Here is a 13,135-nt window from a genome sequence, read left to right on the forward strand (position 1 = left end):
TACAATGAAGTAATCTGTTTGTCCTCATGGTTCGTTCACATGGCTCTTATTGAAACTATTAAGGAGTAATTACAGTGACTAATTGTAATTTGCTCATCTCTTCACGATTATTGCTGGTATTCTACGGAAAAAGGTCTCATTACTATAAGCTCATGAAACCGAATGGTCTTCCTCATTACAGGCCTAAAACCCAGTGTTCTCGGCTGAATGGTTTTTATTTTAATAAACATTCACATGTTAGCGTGTTCCATGCTTAATTTGAAGAGTCGGCAGGCTTGGCAAATATTAAGTACAAAGTTTATATGTAATTCAGTCATTCAGCTATTAAAAAAAGAAAAATACCACTGGGTACCTTTTAATTATACATTTTCAAATACACTGTTTAAGGAAAACACACATTTTGTTTTAATTTGTTTTGAAAAATAGTCTTGAATACAGCTTCAATACATTTCAAGGACCAATGTCATATAATTAAAAAAAGAGGCCAAAGCTCAAGCTCTCCATTTACTCTGGACCACATGAAGCAAATGACTGTTATCTGGTCATCGTGGACCAGCGGATTAAATATGGATGGATTACTGCAAAGGCCTAAGAAGCCCCTTAGCACCGCCTGTGATATGTGATACGTTATGCTTCTGATAATAAAACTATTAGCTGTCCTTAGGATTCCTTCCCAGAAGGTCTGCTTTGAGGATAACACAAAAAAATGGCATCATGATACGTTTGTGTGGCTGAGGGTGTGCTGGGTGGAATCGGGGGGGTCTACCCTTAGGCATCATGCATAGGGACTCAGCTCCCAGGGCTTGGCAGTAATAGCGCGCCACAAAAATATTGCATTTCCAAGGAAACTGTTGCCACCAGGATCATTACATTCAAGTCATTTCAAGTGCTGTTTAAAAGTACTTCATCTCTGGCCTCATCCAGTCTTTCACGGTAATATGGCACTTTTTCATTTGGAGATATGTCCCGAATAACGATTCCTCTTATAATCAGTCAACTCAAATAATGCTGCTACAATCGTCTGGCTGCTCTTTGTAGTATTTGCTGTAAAGGCTACCTACGTTGTAAGCAGTGATTGTGTGAAGCACATGGCTAAATCCCAGCGTAGACTGTGTCTTTGATGGAGAACTATAGATTAAATCTGTGTTAATGATATGAAAAACGTTTTTTGTTAATTTCATAGGTTGAAGAACAAATGAGTAAATGGTGCCATTTAGGCTTTAACTAATTTGAAACTGAGTGGATTTATGATGTATTTCCATCTTAACATACAGTCTTCTTAGCATTGACATATGGTTCGTTTAACGACACACACACCCTCTCTTACGTGGAGAGTAGAAGCAAAGGTGAAATAAAAAGTTTTTCACATCAGCATGCGGTGTCTCTCTTTTAAATGGATTAATTGACAACAGAAACCCGGCAGACGATCAATGTGAACATCAGTTTGGATCATCAGACTCTGCCCCTTTCTGTTGAAGTAAGATCTAATGAGAAGCGGTCTGCACAGTTCTGAACCAGAGAGTAGCCGCAGCTAGCGCCTGCTGTGCAGCGTTAATCTGTGTGTGAGCAGATGGCGCGCACTAACAAGCTAGGCTAAATGTAGCTACTGTTGACGCGGACCAAAACTGATTTGTGACTTTCTGATCCCAACCTCCTTAATTAAATGCACCATTTAATCTAGTCAGTTTTACTCTGTCCCTGTGCTGCCCAAAAAAAAACGTGTTCATCACATATGACCTGATCGTCCTGATTACAACTCCACACACTTCATCCCATTAGAAAGCCTCTGATTTATAAGCAGTGAAATCTGGAGTCTGAGTCATAAATAGTGAAATACGAAACACGATAAATAAATTCTTTTTTTGTCAAAATATAATTTCATAAACGGTGAAAACTGCAAGAGAAACATATCTCCATGCATTTCAGAAGAAAGAAAAAGGAATGGCATGCTTGCTTTGTTGGGATCGTGTGTATTGATTCTCACATTATCAATACATATTATTGTTAGTCATTTAGTTTAAGTCAGCAACATGACATTCGAGAATGTCTCAAAATGACAGTTATAGTTACAGCACGGATGAAATTGAATTGCTGGGAAAGACGTATCCAGTCAGAGCTGTCTGTGATATGGAGCTGGTTACTGCGGCAACGCGCGGCGCCCCCCATACCCGTCCTCCTGCTCCTGAAACGTCTGCACGCTGTAACTTTTAACATGTCAATTCACACTGCAACTACTTTGTGCAGCTAAAATGTGTCAAAGCTGTTGCCACATACTGCCTTTATTGCCTTTAAGCGCGCGTGTTCCAGAAATGTCTATTTCAAGCTGCAACGGCGTCGCAGAGCAAAATACTGACATCAATTCAGGCTGCAGCCTTTCAGCGACCTTCACCACATGCTCCGATTCCCACACGCTTCACTTAACACAGATATCCAAACCACTAGAGCTGGTGTAACATGTTCAGTATCTTCTCCTGAAATATGTTGGTCTTTCCTTCGCCGCGTTACGGTGATACGGTTATAATTAAGCAAATATACTATTCCATGGAGGGAAGAGGGGGGGGGGGGGGGCGCAGTAGTCGGGGAGTAGTTGTCACTCCGCTGGAGCGCGTACACACACACACACACAGATATCTGCGCACGTGTCCGTGCAGAACTGCCGTGCGTGGGAGAGAAAGTCTTTTCGTGGAGGAGGTAAGAGGGGGGGTGGGGGGGGGGGTGTTACAATGGTAGGAGAAACACCTTTGTAGTTACAGGCGTTCAAGCTGTCCCTTCATGTGGTGGCTGTCCATGAACCTGGAATATCTTGTTGTTCACGCACGCTGTCTCTTCTATTTCAAGCTTCACCGGCTTGTGGTAGCTGTCCAAGGTCCTGCATTGTGTCCCTCAAGGTGTCGCTGCTGTGTGTAGCTGTCCAGGGTCCTGAAGTCTGTACCCGAGGCTGTAACAGCATTGTAGAGCGGTCAACATGACAACATGTTTTCAACAGAAGCTATTTTATTTGCATTGTACATCTATAAGTATATTTTTAATGTACAAAAAGGGAAACATCTTGAAAAATCTGGTGTTAAAAGTTTCTGCCATGCGCTCAATAGATGATAACGGTTTCATATTTAAAAAGGGTTTCATTCAGAGATCTGAGTTTGCAGGATTTCTATCCCCTGTATTTGAAATCCAGTTACTTTTGAGCCAGCGTGCGTCCTGTCTCAACCAGCGCAGTGGACTGTTAGTCAAGTTAACCAAATTGATCTGAGCTTGAATTAGATTATGGGTATAAGTCCGGCCATCTGGTAGGCTACAATAAAAGGGCTGGGTAACATGGGAGCAGAAATGTAATGCAATCCAAGTTCATTTTCATCACTCTTTTAGTGTGTTTTTTTGTTTAAAGGAAAATTACAAAATGGTAAATACTGGCATGCACCTTTTGATCGACTTTCGTATCACACTGGCTGTTCATGTCTCAATTGAAGTGAATTTGTGCGCTCAGATTACTCACGTTATTAAAGGAAAACTTATTTTAATAAGGAGCGACTTTCATTTACAGTAAATAAATCCTTTTTTTTATTTCCACATAAAGTATGTGTCTGTACAATAAGCAGTTGCCATAAAATACAGTTTACTATTAGAGTATTAGGCCCATCGTATTTGAGCCGGGGAGGGACAGAAATTGAGGTCATAAATTCATAAGAAAGGCACGAATACAACCGCAGACTGAAGAAGGATGGAATGAACGAGGCTACATGCACACCTTTTCTTTACGGTCTTCACTGTTCCTTTATGACATGAATTAGTACCATTATACTGAATGTATTTACCGCCCTGGGGCTGACATTATCACACTGTGTGACAGTGGGATGAGGTTCATCCAACCTTCTGAAGAGCAGCAATGCCGTCCCACAAAACACACATTTTACGTGCCTTTGTCTCGTAAATGTTTTATAGCACGTTTACGGTGCCACTTTCTTGATTTAACACTATAAATCCCTCCTGTGTGAAGGAACTCTCTGTACGTCAGTGGTGAAGAGAACCAATGGGAGTGCTCTCCTAATGAGCTGCGCATAAAGCCTACACGGGATGGCAATGGGAAGCGTTGGTTTTTAAGTACTTTCTGAGACAAAGGCTGACGTTGGCAGTGTAGTGATCAGCTCCGAATAGGCTCCATTATTAACACGTAACGTACAGACAGACGGAGGCGGTGGGATCGTGGGCAATGAGCCAGGAGCACGTCTGCATCCTATTACACTTTCCTGTCCTGAACGCAGCTCGTTATACGCCTCACATCCGTCCCTCCCCCTCGCTCACGCACACGCAATCTACAGTGTGACACACGTCACGGGGGGATTTCTAAGACATGAGGGTCAGCGGGGTTAGCTTGTGAAGGGGTGGGGGGGGTGGTTTAACTTACACAGAAAAGAAGCGAGGACGGTGAGAATGAAACCAAAAAAATATAATAATTCCACATCTGATGTTGGCATAACAGCACAAATTTCATGTATTATGTGTTTATTTATGGACTACTTGCCGCTGCAGTTACACGGCTAATGAGATGCATTAGCAAGAAGATGCCACGCAAACACTGAGCAACAATGGCACGCCAATCTACTCCCATGTAATTAATGACTCGGTAATGGATTTTAAGCAGGAACTTAACTAGAGCTACCAGCAAGCCAAAGACTAAATCCTGCCCTGGCAAAGCTTAACGGCTATTTAATTAGAGTCACTGTGTTTCATCAGAGCGCCAACGCCGTAGAGCAGCAAAGTAGTATTGCTATTTATATTGTCATGCTATTTCAAGGGCGTAAAAGTAATAATGCACAAACGTGGAATTTGTGCATTAGTGCATTATTGCTCTTGTAAAGAAAAAAACGCCATCAATGTGAATTAGAACTCTGGATGACGTCCAAGGAGCCAAAAAGAGACATCACGTTGATAATTGTATTTTATGGGCCAACTTTGAGCTGTATCCCGTTGTAGAAATAACAGATGAGGCTAAGCTTACCTGTAAACACCTGATCCGTGCACGGAGGCTCACATACAGCTTGTACACAGCTTGTTTTGGCAGCTGCATTTCACAAGGTGCAAACAGGAGTGACAGCAGTCGTTTTGGGCTGCTGGAATTAAAGCAGACCTGCTCCGGGCTCGCAGGTGAAATTAAACATTTTATTCTGAACGTGTTGCCAAATTGAATAAATACCTGTGATAATGCCCTTTTGCCGGAACATCAAAAGTAAATTCCAAGTAAAAATGAATAGCAGTGATCGTACAATATGTCAAGGAATGCAGTGCTAGCTTGAGTGGAAAAAACCTGTATTTTTACAATCAACACTGAGATGAGGAAGACACTTGCAAATGACAAGATAGTACAACATGTAAACAATACTTGTTCACTAAACGTATTGTGCTGTGTACAGAATCTACCAAAACAAAATGAGAGAAAGGAACCCAACGTTCTTTTAGTGCTCCACAACTCCACATTACATTAATGCCATAATATACCAAATTACTCACAAAGCCTCTGCAATCTCTCTCCAAGGGAACAGTTTGGACTTTTTCTTTAATTGTGTTCTCAACCGACTTGCCAATCATCTGTGCAGCATTGGAGAAGACCTTCTCTCTTCGGGCTCACCAATCAAAGGCATTTCCAAGACATTTTGTTCTTGTTGATAAAGAACACACGCTCACACACCATTTCAGTGACCCGCAGAATCAATCCAGATGTCACAGCGGCGGGTCAGCTTCCTCTAAGGCCCACCTCTCTGCAGTTAATAGGAAATGTTCCACAACATCTGTGCTCTCCTCTCTCGGTCTGTCTGTCTGTCTGTTTCTGAGCAGGAGAATGAATTGAATTAGAGCTCCACCAGCCACTCTGCAGGATCCTGCAGCTCATGTCATGTAGCTAAGCAGAAAGAGATAAAAAAGAGGGCAAATATATAAATCCCCCCTGCCCCTGTAAAGAATAAAAAGCAGTCTTTACAGCCTGTTTACTCCCCTGCACTGCTGCCTGATAACAGCTAACATATCTCGCTTTCTTTTGGACAGTTGTTGAGGTGAAAGAGACAAACGAAATAATGAGAGCTAAGGGATCCAATAGAGGTTAGCAGAGGTATTGTTTCACCTATGGAATAAAGAGTTATGTATCATTAACAGCATGGCAGAAGTACCATACTGCTCTACAGCAAATGAAACCTAGAAGAAACCAAGTGGATATTGTAAAAACTGCATAGGAAACCACTTCTCTAAATAGGCGGCCAAACAGCCAAAATGGACAGAAAATCACCATTTCCTCTCCCTCACTCGGCCACCCACACTCTTTTTTTTTTCACACGCCGGTGGCACATTTGCATAATGCCTCGGCGGGCCGTCAGCGGCAGCGTGATTGGACCCTCGAGCACAAATATATTGATCAATGTGAGCTACTGTAATCCAGCTCTGGTCCTGCAGAATATCGAACCTGAGAGAAAAAGACAAATACCCAACATGCACTGCCCCTCTGCAGAGCCTCATTGGTAAAGGCGGGATTGAACTGGTCATTTGTAAAAATCAATACTTTTGGTTTACTGCCCATAAAACCCTCGAGAAGAGACTGTGTCAACAGAATACGTGTCGATGGCGTGGAAGTCAAGGTCACTGTCTGAAACCGTACTACGGCTCTACGACGCTTGTCACAGGGCCCAGATAATGCAGAGTCGTCACTGGACTCCGCACAGCGAGGTCAGATCAGAGGCAGAACTATCAAGCTAACAACATTCATATCACTTGCACCAAACGCTTATTTTGCGTTTTCCAGCCTCTGAGCCAAGTCTGTGAAGCCCGCTATGTTGTTGTGTAACGTCTGCCCCATGAAGAACACAAGTCCAAACCAAGGAGTCCTGCCAAATTCTTCTTCTGTTTTTTCTGAAACGGTTCCATTACTGGATTCATACAATTCCATTAAGCGGGCTGACGGCAGTATCCAGCCTTCGAACATTTGCTTAATATAGCTTATGGTATGTTTGCTCAAATATAGCTGTAATAGGCGTCCAGGGCTAATATAGAAATAGCAGATGCTTTGTGTGTTTACCATTTATTCACCAGCAAAGACCAACGAAACATGACTTTGGTAAATGAAAGTGAAAACAACACAAATCGTTATATGCAATTGTGCAATGAGAAGAACATATTATGAGTGGTGCGTTTCACAGCAACACGTGAGCGTGCACATCATCAGCGATAGCAAATTACCCGCATTCACGTGTCAGTCGGCGCGGGGAGTGACTGGCGACACAACCTGAAGCGCGTCCTGCAGGCTGGTGTCACGTAGCGAGCGTTGTGTTTCAGGATGTGCACGGGCTCACGCACCTGTCGACGCGTGAGACCACGCCCCTTATGCAAACTAGGTATGTAGGTATCTTATATTGAGCAGGTGATCTATTTTTTTTCCCCCCACAATTGCGTCTGAACTGTGCAATCACACTACACCAGGGGTTCCCAAAGTGGGGCGCAGTCACCCCTAGTGGGGCGCGAGATGAAACATGTAATGGTGGTTTTAGAGTAATAATTCATATTAAATATAATTTGTAAAAAAACAATCGGGTTTTTACACAAAATAGAGACATGGATTATAAAACAACCCTTTGCAAGATTAACATTAAAAATTTAAAATGTACAATTTAATAAATGCGTACACATTTGTTCTTTACGTGGTTTACTGTGTTTAAGTCATTTCAAATTCCCCTACCTGTGATGATCAGTCGTGGTCTTACTTAAAAATTTTAATTTTAAATAATTTAGCCGCTGTGTATGGTTAATTGTAAATGGGATATGATGCAATCTGCCTCTGAGCCTGTGCGTGTGTCCTCTTTCTTCTTATTGCTCCTTTAAAGTGACGTAACTGGAGTTTATTAAACTTTGTTGCAGTGTTTCAGGCTATTGATGTAGTTGTTTTGTTTGCTTTGTCCTGATTCGGAATGAATATGATACAATGGTGCAGTTGCCCCTTTGTTCGGTGTGTGTTCACACTGCGACACTTAACAGCGGACTAAATGTTGTAAACAAACATCACGCGTGAGCAAACGGTTCTGTCATTGGTCCAATTTTAATGCAACTATAAATATACTTATTTCTTTTTAAGTGTGGGGGATTGGGGGGTGGACCCAGTTGGGACACACACGCACACACTTTGCCCCCCTCCCTCGCTCACCCTAAACACTAAACGTCCGCTCAAATTAAAACCTGCGTGAAGTGGCCCCGCGGGGCGAAGACACGTCGCGCGCGCACGCAACTTGTCTTTCGGTCCGTCTGCACCAATACGCTCTTCTGCGTGCGTGCGTGCGTGCGCGCGGCGGCACACGCATCCGCGTGAGTGTATTCACTCTGATATTATGCCTACTGCAACTGGCCTACGTCTGGGTCCACCGACCACGTGCTCAGACGCACGCGCACCCCACGGGGACACACCGGGCCCCGATTTCACCTCGCGCTGTTCTGGGGGCTGCTTTTCCCAATTAGACAGCGGCACCTTCCCGCTATCCGAACATACCCTACACCCCCCCCCCCCCCGGCACACACACAACAGTGAGTTCCCTTCAGCATCCAGACAAGAGGGAAGTCTGGATAGAATACAGGAATAACTGTGTTTTTTTCAACCCCTAAACAGCCACCATAACCAGTCCTCTGCCCCACAGACGCAGAAGGAAAGAAAGACTTCAGGGAGGCAAAGATAGACCGGGCGGGGGTGGGGAGGGAGGGAGGGGGGGCGCAGGGAACTGAGCAGTCATTACGCACGTCTAAAACAAATAATAAAGAGTTTAAACTTCACCTGTTTGGGGATGTCACGGTCCCTTCGTTCGCCGGGGCGTCAGTGCGCAATTATCTTTCCAAATGGCATCGTTTGACCGCCAGCGGTGATTACAGTTGTAACTCCACACGCACGCGCATAGGTTCCACGGGAGAGGATTCGAGCCCAATGTGCACGCTCTCCCTCGGGTGCCTGTAAATTCCGTGTGGGTTTATAGTTCAACGCTGTCTTCCAGAGGGGTGCGTCCGTTTTGCATTCTCACAGCGCCCGACGGCTACATCCTCCGCACTCTTTCTCTCGCACCCCGTCTTTTCTCCCCGGTTTCATCCCCCCATCCGCGGGGTGAGGGCGGAATCCCATCCGAGAGAAACAAAAAAATTCAAAAAGATCCCACCTTCGAACGTTGTTCTTCTTCTCCTCCTCTTCTCGGCAGTGCCTCCTCACTCCCTCTCTCCCTCCTCCTCCTCACCCTGTCCTCGTGCAGGTGAAATGAAGAATTCCACGACCGCACAATATATCCCACGCAGTAAGGAGCGAAAGTCCATTTAAACCAGGAAACTATTTTACGCGTTTGTTAAAACAATCCCCAAAAATCCACAGTGGCGCCTCTCCCGGCCCGTCGGAGACCGTTGCACATTGAGCGGGTTTTGGGTTTTACCGGTCGCTTTCTCTCCCGCGCGCTCTCTCTCGCTCTCTCTCGCTCTCTCTCTCTCTCCCCGTCGCTCACCCTCAGTTAACTCGGCTCGGTGCGTCTACACTGAAAAAATTCAGAGGAGACTCGGGGAGACAACACATGAATAGTTGTTCAGAAGACAAAGAGTCCTTTTAGCGTCACAGTGAAGCGTCCTGTCATTCACGCCGAGATTTTACCGGCACGGTCCCGCGTCTCGGTGCGCCTTGCCCGCTGCTTCTCCCGCACCGTAATCCGTGTAGCGCAACGGGAATTGTCAGGTATGAACGAACAGAATAATAAGACTTCCTGGTGTACCTTTCAAAATAAAACAAGTGTACCGCGATCTGCGCAGGTCCTCATACTTTAAGGGAGCTCCAAAAGCCTCACTGTATGGACGCCTATGTTAACTAATGTGGAGATAAATATGTGAAAAAAGTATGCACCACTAAATTGCAATATCTGCTGAAGGGAAAAACGGACATTATCAGTGGCATCTTAATCAATTTCCAGATGAAGGGTGTTGTGGGAGTTGGAAGCTAAAGGGGGTGGCTGTCTTTCTTGTTTAATTTAATGCACTATTTAGGTAGTCAACAAGCTAGAAAAAAGCTCCGAATACATAAACCTGGGGAATAAAACAGAATTATGATCATTTTCTAGGTGTTTTAAATTGCTGGGGTCAAATTGACCCCAATGGTAAAAGATGTTAGTAAATTTGAAGGTAACAGGAGGGCCATATAAAAAATGCGGTAGTGGGGGCAGTTTTGGCGCGTGCTGTAAAAATGGGCCATTGGGTAATTTTTTACCCCAGTGCACCTAAATTAATAAATTAAACGATTAATACGGTGCTGAGAGATGAAATGCATTATACAATTGGTTGTGTATTGCCTTTGGGTGTAATGTAATTTAACAGGCATCAGTTAGATGAAGTAATAGGTTTAACTTAGCCATCAATTACAGGAATCACCTTGTTATAGATACCGATTTCTTTCAAATTGCCCCTTTATTGCACCAGTAAAAGAAAAAAAGAACAATTTGACAAGACCGATAGAGTTTAGTAGTGGTTAGCTTTTATCTTGAAGTAAAAACAAACTATTTCCGGACTGCACTCTGATTACACTGTCTGACTTGACTCATCTTCAAATCTGCTGCATGGAAGTTGGTGAGAACCGTCCCGGCCCTTTGGCATCCTCCACTCTGCATGTTCGGATGAACGGAGCAAAAGCTCAGGTGAAAGTTATTCAAATGCAAATATCTGGTTTATGTATGCTAGCGTAGAAGCAGATATGTGTCAACATCACACAGACTTTATTATCAACACACAGAGCTACTGAAGTGTAGAAACCAGATTGGAGAGAAAAGGCAGAAATCCATTCAATTTGTGAAAATGACAACGCAAGGCAACGAATGAAATAAATGCAAACAATGGTTTATAGTCCACAACTATAAAAGTAATTTTTACTTTTAAAGTTGCAGCCGATATCAGATTAACGAGTTCAGTTGGGGTTTATTGAGCTGTTAACATTTGATGGACCGCAGCACCTCTCAGTGCCGTTGAAGTTGGAGATATGGGGGTTTCTGCAGGGCACTGATAAGCCTGATGGTGTTCTGTTGCAGCAGAGACTGGGGGGTCTACAGTGTTTTGCTTCTGTGGGGAGAGGTTTTTCCGGGCAAAGCAAATGTCACCCAAGTGTTAGGAATTGATTGAAAAGGGAAGCAGGACACTGCCGGGACAAAAGCATTTTCTAGTAATAATAAACATAGAAATTATACAAGACTTCTCTTGTCTTGACTTGTCTTTACACTAGTGATTGTGAACTTATTTCTTGTCATATGGGGAAACTGAACTGAATTGTTTCACAAGTTTCATTGACCTTTTAACTATCTGTTAGGCTTATAAAGTTCAATTAAATTATTTGGTGTAGCTCCAAACCACAAATCACAAATATGGTTCAAAGGGTTTTACTAATGCAAGATCCTCTGACCCAAAACCCCTCGTCCCCCCCAAAAAATGCCATTTAACAAGGGAAAAAAACAAAAACAGAGCAGGGATCCTCTCCCAGGATGGACCGAATAAAATGGATCTCATGTGTACAATGTGTATAATCTATACATATATATGACAGAAATGATAGGTTGAATTCAACAGATTGTTGAATTATGTCCATTGATGGACATAATTTAGAATCATCTACATAATAATGAAAGGTAATGGAGTGTTTTCTGATAAAATGGCCTGTTAGTTATTGGCACAACAAAATTTGACATAACATGATTCCGTGTTAACACAAGATGAATTGACCCGCTCAAATCCTGAAGCGAGGTGGAAATTGGAATGCATAATTCATGTGAAGGTTGCCGGGTTAGTTTATAGGATTAAGTAGGTGCATTTCATCAAGAAAAAAGAGAAAATTCATCTCTGTGACAGTGTTGTGGAGCTTTGAATGAGGTTCCACTGGTGCGTTCATCTCATGTTTTACATAAAACTTTCTTTTGCTGTTAAATTCAACTGCTGTGCCTCAAAACAACAGTAGAAATAAATGAAAACAACCCATCCATTATAAATGGTGCCATCTTAACTAAAATTGCACTCAGTGGTAATACACATGGTAGTTAGCAGTTGCTTGCTTTGCGGGACCAGACATATATAATATATATATATATATATAGATTTATATATACATACATACACTCACACCAGCGTTCTGTCAGCAATGAGAAGGATTGGTCATGGCAATAAACTGGCATATTCTGACATTTAGGCTTCCGTAGCCACTAATCAGTGTATTGATCTGTTAACGTCCTTGAGATGTTGTCAGGTGTCCTTTGGGTGAGCTCCCTACTGAGATCACTATTTATTTGTTCGATGAGCAATCAAATATTTGGACAATCAACAATTAGTAAAGCATTTAAGGCTTAACCGGGCCTAATTATTGTTATTTAGTGATAAAATCAATCCTGGAGGCAATAAATGCCATCTTCATATTGTTTTGCAGTGCCATGGCATCAAGTTGGCTGTCTGTAGGGGCTTTGATAGAGTCATTGATCAACAGACACTCTGTTTTTTGGTGTTTCAGTGATAAGCTGTTGACTACATTTCAGCTTCCAGAGGATGTATCCTTATGTTACTTTAGTGGCAGTAGGTTGTGACATTGTCATTTATCCTTTAAATGTAAATTAACATTTTTTTGAGGTTACTGGTTAAAGGTGTTAGGTAAGTTATTGCTCAAATGTTGAAACTCAAAGATAAAGATCTATACAGTACAGCCACCCTAATACACTAATAGTATTTCTGGGATTTTCATAAACTAGTTCGGATCTGGATACCAGAGGATTCCCATGTCATTCATCTGTCTCACAAGATTCCGCTCCAGATAATTTGAGTAGAAAAGCATCCTTTCAGTGGGATCTTGTCTCCAACTACAATTTTTTTAGATAAACTGTCTTTATAAGCCCAAAAATCATTCCGACCTACATTTTTTAAGATTAATGAGCAGGGCCTTTTTCTTAACAAGCACAGTGTCAGCGGCCAGTCACTGGCCAATGCTTTGGACACGCTAAGCCAGTAAAAGTGCTTTCTACTGGTGCTGATCAGTGCATTGACCATCTGATCATCTGGGGACCACGGTGGAAATGGCAGTAAGACATAAATAATTGGATGGCTAGGTGGAAATCCCCTCGGTGTGACTGGG

At 42.9% G+C, this 13,135-nt stretch overlaps 1 protein-coding gene across 1 annotated transcript in view; it reads right to left on the reverse strand.

Moving 5' to 3' along the window:
• Window positions 1–9,737, reverse strand: part of lrfn5a (leucine rich repeat and fibronectin type III domain containing 5a) — a 74,676-nt gene extending 64,939 nt beyond the window's left edge. The window contains exon 1 of the mRNA XM_078089806.1: window positions 8,795–9,737. The gene's annotated coding sequence lies outside the window, so the exon portion shown is untranslated. The remainder of the gene's footprint in view (window positions 1–8,794) is intronic.
• Between the last annotated feature and the right edge of the window lie 3,398 nt (window positions 9,738–13,135).

This window comes from Gasterosteus aculeatus, chromosome 15 (assembly GCF_964276395.1).
Source record: "Gasterosteus aculeatus chromosome 15, fGasAcu3.hap1.1, whole genome shotgun sequence".
In the NCBI taxonomy this organism is placed as follows: Eukaryota; Metazoa; Chordata; class Actinopteri; order Perciformes; family Gasterosteidae; genus Gasterosteus; species Gasterosteus aculeatus.